This window comes from Helianthus annuus, chromosome 3 (assembly GCF_002127325.2).
Source record: "Helianthus annuus cultivar XRQ/B chromosome 3, HanXRQr2.0-SUNRISE, whole genome shotgun sequence".
NCBI lineage: Eukaryota > Viridiplantae > Streptophyta > Magnoliopsida > Asterales > Asteraceae > Helianthus > Helianthus annuus.
In genome coordinates this window covers 90,275,833-90,289,484 of record NC_035435.2, presented here as the reverse complement: position 1 = coordinate 90,289,484, position 13,652 = coordinate 90,275,833, and positions in this window count along the sequence as shown.

Sequence of the window (13,652 nt, the reverse complement as noted above, 5' to 3'; positions counted from 1 at the left end):
CGAAAGGGTAAGTTACATAGGAAGGGTGACAAGGGCAAGAAACAGTTGTCTGACAAGGGTGCAAGCAAGAAAGGTAAAAACAAGAAGGGCAAGGATTCTGGTTCTTCGAAGGGGTCAAGGAAGTGTAAGGCTTCCCAAAATTTTGTTGTCACTGCCCAAGTTAATCAAGCAGCCCCCAACTAACCCGCACAGCCTCCAGCGAAGAAACGGTATGCAGGGAATGCACCGTTGTGCAACAGGTGCAATAGTCACCATCAACCGCAACTTCCATGCCGTTTTTGTACCAACTGTGGGAATTCAGGTCATCTTGCTGATGTTTGTCATTTTTCTCAGAATCAAGCCGCTCTTAACCCAGCTCAGCAGGTTGCTCAACCGCCTGCTCAACAGCAAGCACAAGCTGCACGACCTCATTTTCCTCCTGGTTCATGCTACAATTCTGGGGACCTGACCCATTATCAAAACCAGTGTCCAAGGCTGGTTAATGCAAATCCGAATCAGGCTCCGGCTCGAGGTCAAGTTTTTAACATGAATGTTGTTGAGGCACAAGCAGACAACGAGGTGGTGAACGGTACGTTCTTTGTTAACTATCAATCTGCTTCTGTTCTTTTTGATTCAGGTGCCGATAAGAGTTTTGTGTCATTATCTTTTGAGCCATTGCTTCACGTGTCTAGAACGAAACTAGGAAAGCCTTTGATAGTAGAAGTTGCTAGTGGTGATCCCATTGTTCTCGATTCAGTTCTTCGTAACTGCCAGTTGAACCTTAACAACCATCTTTTTCCTATTGACCTCACGCCAATGCAACTTGGGAGTTTCAACATTATTGTGGGTATGGATTGGTTAGCCAAGCATCACGCAGAGGTAGTTTGTTTCGAGAAGCTTGTTCGTGTTCCACTCTCGACAGGTGAGATCCTACAGGTTCGTGGTGAGAAACCTGCTAGTAGTCTCAAGCTCATGTCTTGTTTTCAAGCTCGGAAGTATCTGCGAAAGAACTACGTGGCCTTCTTGTCACATGTTGTAGCAGATAAAGGCAAAGGCAAGTCTATTCAGGATATCCCTGTTGTTCGGGATTATCCTGAACTATTTCCTGAAGAGTTACATAGTTTCCCCCAGCGCGCCAAGTCAAGTTCCGTATTGATCTTGTACCTGGTGCAAATCCTATTGCCAGATCTCCATATCGTCTTGCACCGTCTGAGATGCAAGAGCTATCTAAGCAGCTTCAGGAGCTTTCAGACAAAGGTTTTATTCGTCCTAGCTTTTCACCTTGGGGTGCTCCCGTTCTTTTTGTCAAGAAGAAGGATGGATCGTTAAGGATGTGTATCGATTATCGTGAGCTTAACAAGCTTACCATCAAGAATCGATATCCCCTACCTCGCATTGATGATCTCTTTGATCAGTTAAAGGGTGCTACTTGTTTTTCGAAGATTGATCTTCGCTCTGGGTATCATCAACTTCGTGTGCATGAAGAAGATATTCCCAAGACAGCATTCCGCACAAGATATGGGCATTATGAGTTCACAGTTATGCAATTCGGTTTGACTAATGCTGCTGTTGTTTTCATGGACTTGATGAATAGGGTCTGCAAGCCTTATTTAGATAAGTTCATCATCGTTTTCATTGATGACATCTTGATTTATTCTAAGACGCAAGCTGATTACGAGCAACATCTTCGTCTTACTCTGGAACTCCTAAAGATAGAGAAACTTTTTGCCAAGTTATCCAAGTGTGAATTTTGGCATAAGGAAGTTCAATTTTTGGGACATATTGTCAACGAACAAGGTATTCATGTAGATCCCTCCAAGATCAGCGCTATTAAGGATTGGGATACACCTACTACTCCTACTGAGGTTCGTTCTTTTCTTGGTCTCGTGGGATATTACCGCCGCTTCATTGAAAACTTCTCGAAGATTGCAGTTCCTCTAACTGCTCTAACTCAGAAGAACAAACCCTTTGAATGGGGAACTAAACAAGAAGAAGCATTTCAGACCTTGAAGCAGAAACTTTGTGATGCGCCTATTCTATCTTTGCCTGAGGGCAATGATGATTTCGTCGTATATTGTGATGCATCAAATTTGGGTCTTGGTTGTGTTCTCATGCAAAGGAACAAAGTCATAGCATATGCATCGAGGCAGTTGAAGGTACATGAGAAAAACTACACCACTCATGATCTTGAGTTAGGTGCAGTTGTTTTCGCTCTCAAAATCTGGAGACATTATTTGTATGGTACAAAATGTGTGGTTTTCACTGACCACAAAAGTCTTCAAGATATCTTCTATCAGAAAGAACTCAACATGAGGCAACGACGATGGGTTGAACTTCTAAACGACTATGATTGTGAAAGTTCCCTACCATCCTGGTAAGGCGAATATCGTGGCTGGCGCTTTGAGTTGTAAAGAACGTGTCAAGCTTCATTGTGTTCGTGTTCAATCTGATATTCCAGCTCGATCTGATATCCAAGCCCGCATTTCTCAGGCTCAACATACATGTGTTTCACAAGGTTTGATGGGTAAGGAGTTACCCTATCACATTAAGCCTGATCTTGAACTAAAGGACAATGGATCATATTATTTCATGGACCGTTTGTGGGTCCCAAGTCAAGATGATCTTCGCACCTTGCATATGGATGAAGCTCATAAGTCTCGTTATTCTATTCATCCTGGTGCAGACAAAATGTATAAGGATCTTCGTACTCAGTATTGGTGGCCTGGTATGAAGAAAGACATTGCCTTATACGTTTCAAAATGCCTTACTTGTCTTAAGGTTAAGGCTGAACATCAACATCCTTCTGGTTTATTGGAGCAACCAGAGATTCTAGTTTGGAAATGGGAAAACATTGCTATGGATCTTATTACCAAACTTCCGCGCACTAAGAAAGGTCATGATGCCATCTGGGTAGTTGTTGATCGTCTTACCAAGTCAGCGCATTTCTTGCCAATCCGTGAGGATTTATCTGCCGATAAGCTTGCAAAAATCTATGTAGATGAAATTGTATCTAGACATAGTGTTCCTTTGAACATTATTTCTGACAGAGATGCTCAATTCTCATCTCGTTTTTGGAGAACCATGCAATCTGCTATGGGGACCCAGCTTAATCTGAGCACAGCTTATCATCCACAATCAAATGGCCAAACTGAAAGAACAATCCAGACTTTGGAGGATATGCTTAGAGCTTGTGTGATCGATTTTGGTGGTAGTTGGGATTCACATCTTCCATTGATTGAATTCTCCTACAACAACAGTTATCACTCCAGCATCAACATGGCTCCTTTCGAGGCTCTCTATGGTAAAAAATGTCGTTCACCAGTCTGCTGGAATGAGATCGGTGAGGCTCAGCTTACTGGACCAAACCTCACTCTAGAGACAACAGATAAGGTTAAGAAAGTTCGTGATAACCTTCAGATAGCTCGAAGCTGTCAAAAGAGTTACACAGACCGACGACGCAAGCCCTTGGAATTTCAAGTCGGTGATCATGTATTACTTAAGGTCTCACCTTGGAAAGGTGTGATCAGATTTGGAAAGACAGGAAAACTTGCACCTAGATATGTTGGACCATTCAAGATCGTTGAAAGAATCAGTAAGGTAGCCTACAGACTTGAGTTACCTCCTGAACTTGGAAATGTTCATCCAACCTTTCACGTGTCCAATCTCAAGAAGTGTTTGGCTGATGAGAACCTCCACATACCACTTGATGAAATTCGTGTTGATAACACGATGCATTTTGTTGAGAAACCTATGGAAATTCGTGTTTGATTTTTATTCAATTTCAAACTCTATATCGCTTTCTGGAGAGTTATACGCAAACTGGTGCGCAAACGTAATCACTTTAACGCAACAAATACTCCGGAACATCAACATATGCTTAACATACCTTAAATAACCTTTTCATAACTTAGAAATAAGTTTTGAAGGCTTTGGTATGGCAAAATCAAGTTTATTCGCTTACAGGGACTAAATTCGACAAACTGCGGAAGTATGTCGATTTGAACTGTAACGAACATTCCGGAACATGACCATAAGTTAAACGTACCCTAATTATCCTTTACATAGCTTAGAAATAGGATTTGAGGGGTTCCGTGTGCTAAAATAAAAGTTTTGGTCATTCAGGGACTAAAAGCGTCAAAAAGTGCATAAGTTTGCATTTTCGCGCATATCTTACGTTCTGAATACATCCGGACATCCAAAAATTTATGTAATCATTAAAATATTTCATTTTAGTGATTGGCTTGTCAAAACTTCATTAGTTTCGCAATTTGGATCGTTTTCATGTCCGTTACGACTTCCGTGGTAATTAACCGAACAACACAACCGTACGGCCAAACGAAATGACATCCGACATATTTTTGAGCATATTTTAAGTTCCCTATACTTTAACTTCATATTTGAGCCTTAAAATGAGATTAACGGGGCTTAAACGTGTCAAAACGCATCAAAAATCAAGTTCGGAGACTCAGGGGCCTGTTCTGCCATTTTGTGAAACTTTCTGCCAGCAAAACAGGTCCTTACAAACCGTATGGGTATGCTTACGGTCCGTAAGCAGGTCCCAGAGCAGCAGACTTCATTTTTATTAAACCCAGCTGCTCCTTTGTTTTGCACATGGTTTCTCCTATTCTATGGGCTGGTTTTGGGTGCCAATGGTTTTAGAAATCAGTGGGCATGAGGTGTACGGCTGAGATTGAAGCTCGGTTTTTTATGAACGATCTTAACGGTTGTACGAAAACTATATAAACCCCCACCCATTTGACCCCCAACTCACATTTGATTCTGAGATTTCTCTAAGTTGATGTGATTATTCACTTCATACCTGAGAATACTTGGAATCAAACCTTCTTGGACCTTTTGTAAGTCCTCTTTCGTTCTTTTATGCGTTTTTAGCATGAAAGTCAAACTTTGTTTGACTTTCTACATTGACCAGTCAATGGCCAACACGAAGTTCGTTTGAACTTCATAACGTGAGCGTAATCACGGTGGTCATAGTCCTTTGTGGATATACCTACTGATTACCACGTTATCTAGGCATAGTGACGAGTCGTAGTTTCAGCCAAAATGCGTATTCTTGCGTATTTTGTAACCAAACTACTTTTGGGTATCAAGACCCTTTGTCTTGATATCAAACTTGTTTTCAAACCTCGTTAAACATGTTTTAACATGTTTAACTCGTCACTTTTAGATTTGTGCTTATATAGGGTCGTAAGGTAAGCGATCTAATCAATCGCTTAGACTTTCGAACCCGACCCGTCTGGTCGATCATTAGGATCCAACCAAACACATTAGGTGACCATAGTTGTATAGGGAATAACCTTCCGAGGTTATACCTTATGGTCACTTCGTTTAAGTAGTTGTATGATAGGTAGTATATATGCCTTAGGTAAATGACCAAAATGCCCTTTTTGCGCCAAAAATTCATTTTAAGCATATGTAACATAACTTTTGACATCTAAATTGATTTGGCAACAATATTAGACATGCTAAGGAATATTTTACTTGGCATAGGACTAGTTAGGCGGTCCGAACGCGTTTTACGCGAACGACGCGTTAAAGTAGCATAAGCTACCTAAACGGGTCGTAATGGGTCAAAAGCACTTAGGATAGGTTCCGTTTTAGAATGTAGGCTTTGTTAAACCATATTACATGAGTTCCTACACTCATTTGGTTTACGAAACCACATTTTATCCGATCCTCCGATTTAGGTCCGTTTATTAACGTAGTTACCTATATTAGGTGCCGTTTGATTTCCGTGATCTCTAGCATTGCTTGGTGGTTATCCTAGGACTATTGAGCACTCTCAAGTGAGTACATAGTCCCCTCTTTTACTGTTTTTCAAACATTTTGGGGTGAAACACATGTGCCTACTTGTTACTTTCGGGCTTTCTATGTTTTCATATCATACGCTTGCTATGTTCATTAGTACACTTATAGTACATGATTTCACTGTGTTTTTACTATGTATGTCCTTTGTTGCATACTTAGTACATTGTTTTACATGACGTTTTATGCTATGTATGTTCATTTAGCGCATACTTAGTACATCGTTTTACATGACATTTTATGCTATGTATGTTCATTTAGCGCATACTTAGTACATCGTTTTACATGACATTTCATGCTATGTATGTCCATTGTTGCATACTTAGTACATTTGTTTTACATCACATGCTTACATTTTGGTATGACATTTGGTTTGTTTAAATGGGACAAAAATACATTCATTAACATTGGCCATGTCGTTCGTTAGTAGGTAGTGGTACCATAGGAATTGACAACTCCCGTTCCTGGCATCCTAGGTATGTTTGGATGGAAGGAATGACCGAATTCGATACACATAACTTAGATAAACCTTTAATTTGTTTAAAGGTTTATCGCCATAGTCTCAAGGCTTGAATGTATGCATTTTCACAATACCGCATAGATGTTTGTATCAGTATAGCATGCATTTCCACAAAACATAACTTTGATTTAAACTATGTTTTTTCTTCAATACCTTGTTTTGTGCATTTTTACCTATGGTTTAGTTGATATATTTCACTTGCCATACATTACATTTTTGTTACACATCACATGATATACATTTGATACATGAACATTTTTTACATTGGTTATACATTACATGAATTACATCTTGACATAAACATTTTGACATGGTTTACACAATAACATTTGACAATTGGTTTAAACATGAACAATTTACATTGATGGTTTGTTTGGGTAAGTGATTTGAGTAACGAGGCGTGTGTAATATGATACAAGCATGGTGGATACGCCGCTGGTACTTCCTATATATAACTGCTTGTATGATATTACACATCGTAGCGTTATTTAGATCATTTCAGTTTAGACATATAACATTTTACATAAATAACATTATTTTTCAGAAAACATTTTTTTACAAGACAGTTTGTTTTATACAACTCATTTTGCTTGGTTATTTTATTAACCATACACCTTTCTTTTATATAATCTGATTTCTTATCACATTTTCATATGACTTATAAAAGAAAACACAAAACAAGATTCATGACCAATTTTTATTAAACATTTCTTTAAACTTAAGTCATGAATCCTATTTTCATAAAACCTATGTATCTCACAGGCATTTTTATGCTGACGTGCCTATTTTCACATGTATTTTCAGGAGCAGGTGCATAGGTTTGGTTCAGGATACACTAGGGTGGACTCAGGCCTTAGTAACTTAAAAGAAGCAAGACTAGTTTAAAATAATGTTATGTACTCTTGTTTCTTTCGTTTAAGACAATGTAATACTCTTGTTTGATAAACAAAACATAACTTTAAATGCCATGGTTGTGAAACAATAATTCTGTTACAACACTCCCTGACGTTTCCTCCACGATTTGATGTTTTATGTGGTCGTGGTGTGACAGTGGCTGCTGCTGCTGAGGTTGTGGAGTTGGTGGGTATTGATACCCATATGTAGGGTACCCAGTTTGGTACGCGGGTGGAAAAGGCGAGGGGTAGAGAGCATTAAAGTTTGCTGCCTTAATGTATGGATCGACAGCAGGTGCATTGTTGTAGTTATAACCCGAGTAAGCTTGTGGCTCAAACGGGTTGTACCCAGCTGCATCTGGGTAAGCAAGGATTGGGTTTTCATAACCCATGGGTGGTGGTGCAGGTGCGACTGGTGCAAAGTCGACTTCAGAAACAGCATTCGAAGGCCACCCAATTGTGGGTCCTCGAAGATAGGAGGATAGTTGCTGGAATGTTGGTGGTGCTGAAATGAAAACCCCCTCGCACGGACATCCGTGCACTTCTTCTCCGCCTTGACGGTTCTGGCGGCGGTGGTTGCTCCGGTGCTGGCGGTGGCGGTGGCGTAACCGCCTGAAAGTGTGGGTCCTCGGAGGGAACCTGTTGGTGTGGAGGTGAGTTGTGGTGAGGGGGAGTAAACTCCCACTTATATGAGCTCCACCTTTCGGCCCATATATCGGGGCCTCTGTATGGCAAACCATGAAAAGAAGATCCGTTTGAAATTTCAATGGGATGCGTGGGCGTCCTAGAAGGTGGCACTTCAGGATCTGGACCGTCGTCCACATCCATGTCCTGAAATTCTGGATAGTGATCTGCGGGTCCCAGTGGGTTAGGACCCACTGGTTCTTCAACTTGGTTCATTGGGTTGAACCTGCTTTGGAAGTAGGGTGTGGGGTTCTGAAAGGAGTGGTGAGAGTCGGAACGTTGTAAGGGTATTTGTGAGTGGTGTGAGTCATGGGGCTCGTCAACATGATGGGGCCCGAAGGAGTTGTGGTATGAGTGGTGTGAGTCATTTGGGGAGCAACTTAGTAGAGATACAGGTGTTATAATTGATGATTGATTCAATCTGTTAAGTTAAAGGATATAGTTATGTATTTGTAAGTTAATATTTTCGTTCGGTTTGTAGATGGAAGCTTGAGCACTGTTGAAACATTAGCTTCTACTGCAATATGTGGTCTTATACACTCAATACTTGGTGGACAGCCTCTTCTCATATTGGGAGTTGCGGAACCGACTGTTATAATGTACAATTACTTGTATAACTTTGCTAGAGGGAAGCACGATTTAGGCCGCGAGTTGTTCTTGGCTTGGGCTGGATGGTAATTTCTTTGACCTTGGTTTGAAATAGTTATCAGTTTAGCTAATTTCCAGTCCTTAATATAGCGGTGAATCATTGACGTTAAATTTTGTAGGGTCTGCTCTTGGACAGTTGTGTTGTTGTTTCTTCTGGCGATTTTCAACGCGTGTGTTATCTAGATTTACAAGAATTGCAGGGGAAACTTTTGGGATGTTAATTGCTGCGTTCAATGGCTTTACACTAACGCTTTACTGGCGATCGTATTCTCATTTGGCCTTTTATACACTGCACTAAAAAGCAGGAAGGCAAGATGATGGTGGTGCGGAACAGGTGGATGGATTGGAATTTAAATTAATTTCACCATTTTTATCAATTTTTATCTTATGTAATGTGGTCGTATTAATAACAAATAGTAATTAATATAACTAAGTTTCCCGAGCCCGGGAAGCAATCCCGGGTAAAAACCTAGTTTTATTATAAAGAAATATAAGTTAAATAATAAAAAAAGGAAAAAGAATTAAATATTATAAAGAAATACAAGTTAAATAATAGAAAAAAGAATAAAGAATTAAATATTACGTTGGTCGTTGGTTGCAACCATTGGCTGCCACACCAACCTGGTCGTCCACTAATTTCAATTATTTGATTCAAATAATTTCCTTCAATTTTTGTCCTACTCTCCACATGGCAACCGGTTGTGCAATTTGGTCACCATAGTGACTAGTCTTAGGAATGTATACGTTCCTAGTCATGTTCAACTAGCAAACACACCACTAGTCAAGAGCTGTTGTTACTCTCCTAATGAGTCCAAGGCAGGACGAAACTAGTAACCCATATCATAAGCGTGACAAATTGGTTGGCTACTGAGCAACGTGAGCGCTACACATGGCCTTGAAAGAAGACTCCATAACAAAGTGGTATAAGAGTAGGTCAATCCCCGGATATGTTGAAACGTTGACACTAGCCCAGATAAGCTTTACAAAGATGAGGATGGTTATGCATTGGTGGTGGAAGAAGATTATACGTGGGGCACTTGTGATATACTTTGTAGGTCATCAGTGTGGGAGTGTGGGATCGTGAGCTCCGCCCTATCGGCTAACATTGACGCCAACTAAAGTCCGATGCAACTCCTGAACCATCCCAAATGAATCTCTGTTGTTGAACTATCACGTGTCCTACTTAACCAAAGTGAATCATACTGATTCGTAGAATGTGCATGAAATGGTGGTGGGAGAGTGTCACGGGCTATGTAGCACGGGAACGGGTATGGGACTAGGGTACCGGGACGATAAGGATACAGATACGGGAAATGACAAAACTCAAAAATCCAAGATACGGGTACGGAAAAGGTACCGCAGAAGAAATATAAAAATAGCTATTTATAATTTCTATATACACATATAATGTTAGTTTATACTTTTCATGTAATAATTTATAAACTTAAGGACCGAATGTAAACTAATGAAAATAAAGAGGGTTAAATGTTAAAATGTACAAACTAATTTTATACTTTTATGTAAATTTTTACAAATTTTAGAGAATAAATAGAAACTATTGAAAGATTAAGGGACTAAATGTATAACCCTAAACCTAAAAAGCAACTGATGGCCCACTGTCTTCATCTTCATCTTCTCTATTTTTCATCTTCTTAACCTAAAACACCACCCACCACTGGAGCCGTCCATGGTGGCTGGAGAAAAATGCAGTCACGTTACCTTCACTCTGCTATGTTTCTTTCAACTTGCTTAGGGCCGGCCATGAAGGAAACGTTCTCGAAACGTTGAATTGTCGTCCCCAATTTCCCGGAAGCGTTTCGATGCTCGATGCTGTCCCCATGTTTCCGGAAACGTCCGGGGGACGTCCCCATGGCATTTCCGGCACGTTTCCGTCCCCACGCCATCCCCGGGATGGGTACTCATGGCTCCAAGTCGTCCCCGTGTTTCATAGGTCACTGGCCCAATCTTTAAATATCACATTTTTGGTGTGTTGGCGTGATTATGAGGCACATTCACTTTAAGACTATAGCCGACTTTCACCAATCTAGACCAAGCGCTTGAGAAGCGATTATTACACGGAATTGTTTCCCATCTTCTATTCGAACCATGTATTGCGTCCACAACCTTCCTCCAAAGCGCCTCGTTTTCTACTCGATATCTCCACAACCATTTCAAAAGCATCGCGTAATTATTATCTTCCAACTTGGAGAGACCCAATCCTCCATCTTTTATACTTTTTGTAACTCTATCCCAAGCGACCCAATGTATCTTGTTCTTTTCATCACATCCTCCCCATAGGAAACGTTTGATGATAACTTCAATCTTATTAATAACCGTGACCGGGGCTTTGTACAATGAGAAATAATACGATAGTAAACTTTCAAGAACCGACTTGATAAGAATAACCCTACTTGCAATAGAAACCACGCTTGCCTTCCAAGAAGATAAGCGCTTTTTGAAAACATCAACCATTGAATCCCAATTACTAATTCGGTTCATATTGACGCCCACTAAAATTCCCAAATACTTGAATGGAAAAACACCCGATCTACAACCCATCCCATTTGCGCAAACTTCAATCTCCTCCACACTCTTCCCTATCCCAAATAAATAAATTCGACTTGTGCAAGTTTATTCGAAGGCCCGAACACAAATAAAATATTCAACGAATTCTCTTCAAAGCATTAAAGTTGAATTGTGACCATTCACCCATAACCATTGCATCATCGGCATATAGAAGGTGAGATATAATAGGGCCATCATTATTCAATTGCACCCCATCAAACATACCATTATCACAAGCCATCCTAAGCATCGAAGACAAACCCTCAATAACGATCAAAAATAAAAAAGGCGAGATAGGATCACCTTGTCTAATACCCTTTTCGCAACTGAACTCGAACGTAGGAGATCCATTCACAAGAACGGATGAACGAGCCGAATGTAACACACCCTTGATCAAATTACACCATCTATCCGGGAAATTCATTTGCTTCATAATCGACATCAAGAACCTCCAATTGACATTATCATAAGCTTTCTCGAAGTCAATTTTAAAAAAAGAATAATTCTTTGCCGGTCTTTTTCGCCCAGGAGTATATTTCATTAATGATAAGCGCTCCATCAAGAATAAATCTCCCTGAAAGAAAGGCCGACTGTGTATCATGAATGATATTACCCATCACCTTTTTTAGACGATTAGCAAGAACCTTGGAGATAACTTTACTAATCACCCCAATTAAAGTAAATGGTCAATACTCGTTCAGTCCCACCGGATCTTTAACTTTAGGAATCAGAGTTATAAAAGAAGACCTCGCTCCTTGGCTTATATTACATGTTTCAAAAAACTCCTGTAACAACTTAACAAAATCATTAGCTAAAACTGGCCAGAACCGCTTTATGAATCGGAAATTAAAACCGTCCGGGCCCGGTGCCTTATCACTCCCACCATCGAATACAGCTTCTTTGATTTCCAATTCAGAAAATGGAACCACAATATTCTCGGCTTCGACATCAGACAATTTTTTAATACCATAACACTCCAAAGTCGGACGGTCAGGCATCTCCTCAACAAACCGTTGCTTGAAAAAACGACAAACTTCTTTTTTCACTTCCGAGGGCTTGAAAATCCACTTGCCATCGACATTTAACCCCGGGATATTATTAGAAACCCTTCTCATGTTGACACAACCATGGAAAAAACTAGTGTTTTCATCCCCTTCCGAGCCCATCGAACTTGTGATTTTTGTCGAATATCTTTCTTTTTAATATCGCCCATTTCCCTAAGCCGATTCTTAGCTTCATCAAGAACCCACGTCTCGGCTTCGGTCAAATCCCTTTCATCAATTAACTCATCTAGCTCACATAATTCAGCCTTTAAATTAAGTTCCTCTTCAATCTCTACCTTCGACCAATTTCTTTGCCACTCTAATATACTCTGTTTCAACCTCCTAAATTTCTTCATCAAGATAATGTCCTTCGGCCCATAGCCAAAGTCCTCCAAACACACTTTATCAACCGCTTCACTTAACCCGTCTCTGGATAACCAAGAATTAAAGAACCTAAAAGGTTTAGGCCCAAAATTCCGTGCTTCAATCTTCAACACTAACGGGCAATGATCTGATTCCTCCCTAGCAAGAGCTCTATACTTCGCATTTGTCCATTCATTCACAAAATTCCATGACACAAGAATACGATCGATATGGCTACATTTATTTCCAAAATTATAGATAACTCTTCTACTAATCTAGAAATAGTTTATCTCAACTAACAACTATAAATAATAATTTGCAAACATTCACGTTAACTAAATGTTAATCAATTTATGTTTTAAGACACAACTAACAACTATAAATAATAATTTGCAAACATTTACGTTAACTAAATGTTAATCAATTTATGTTTTAAGACACAAGTTGGAAATTCTTGAATAATTATCTTATTATCGATTCTATCCGAAAGATATTTCTTTAAAGAAATATGAATTGATTAAGATTTAGGTAACGTAAATGTTTGCAAATTATTATTTATAGTTGTTAGTTGATATAAACTATTTCTAGATTATATCTATTATTAATTAAAATTACAGTGTAATGCGTATATTTTTAAAGATGTAATTATCTTATTATTATGGTTTTATATATATAACTTTTTATTATTTAATATATAAAATTATATTTATTCAACCCGTACAATAAATGAGGTTTTTAAAGATATATTTTTTATTATTTAATATATAAAATTTATTTATTCAATCCCGTGTAACACGGGGTTATAACCTAGTCTAACTTATATATGTCACACTATACATGAATTATAACAAATAATAATAATAATAATAATAATTATAATAATAATAATAATAATAATAATAATAATAATAATAATAATAATAATGATAACAATAATAATAATAATAATAATAGACGACAAGGGATTAAAGAAATTAGCGGTTAAAAAAAAGGAAAGGACAATAATTTGATGTCAATATTAAAATATCTTACATTAACAGTTGAAAAGCAGGAACTTAATTACTTGTTTTCTAAATCCAACTGTTTAATCAGTAGAGCTGAATTTTTTAAGAGAATGAGACATCAGAAGAGACA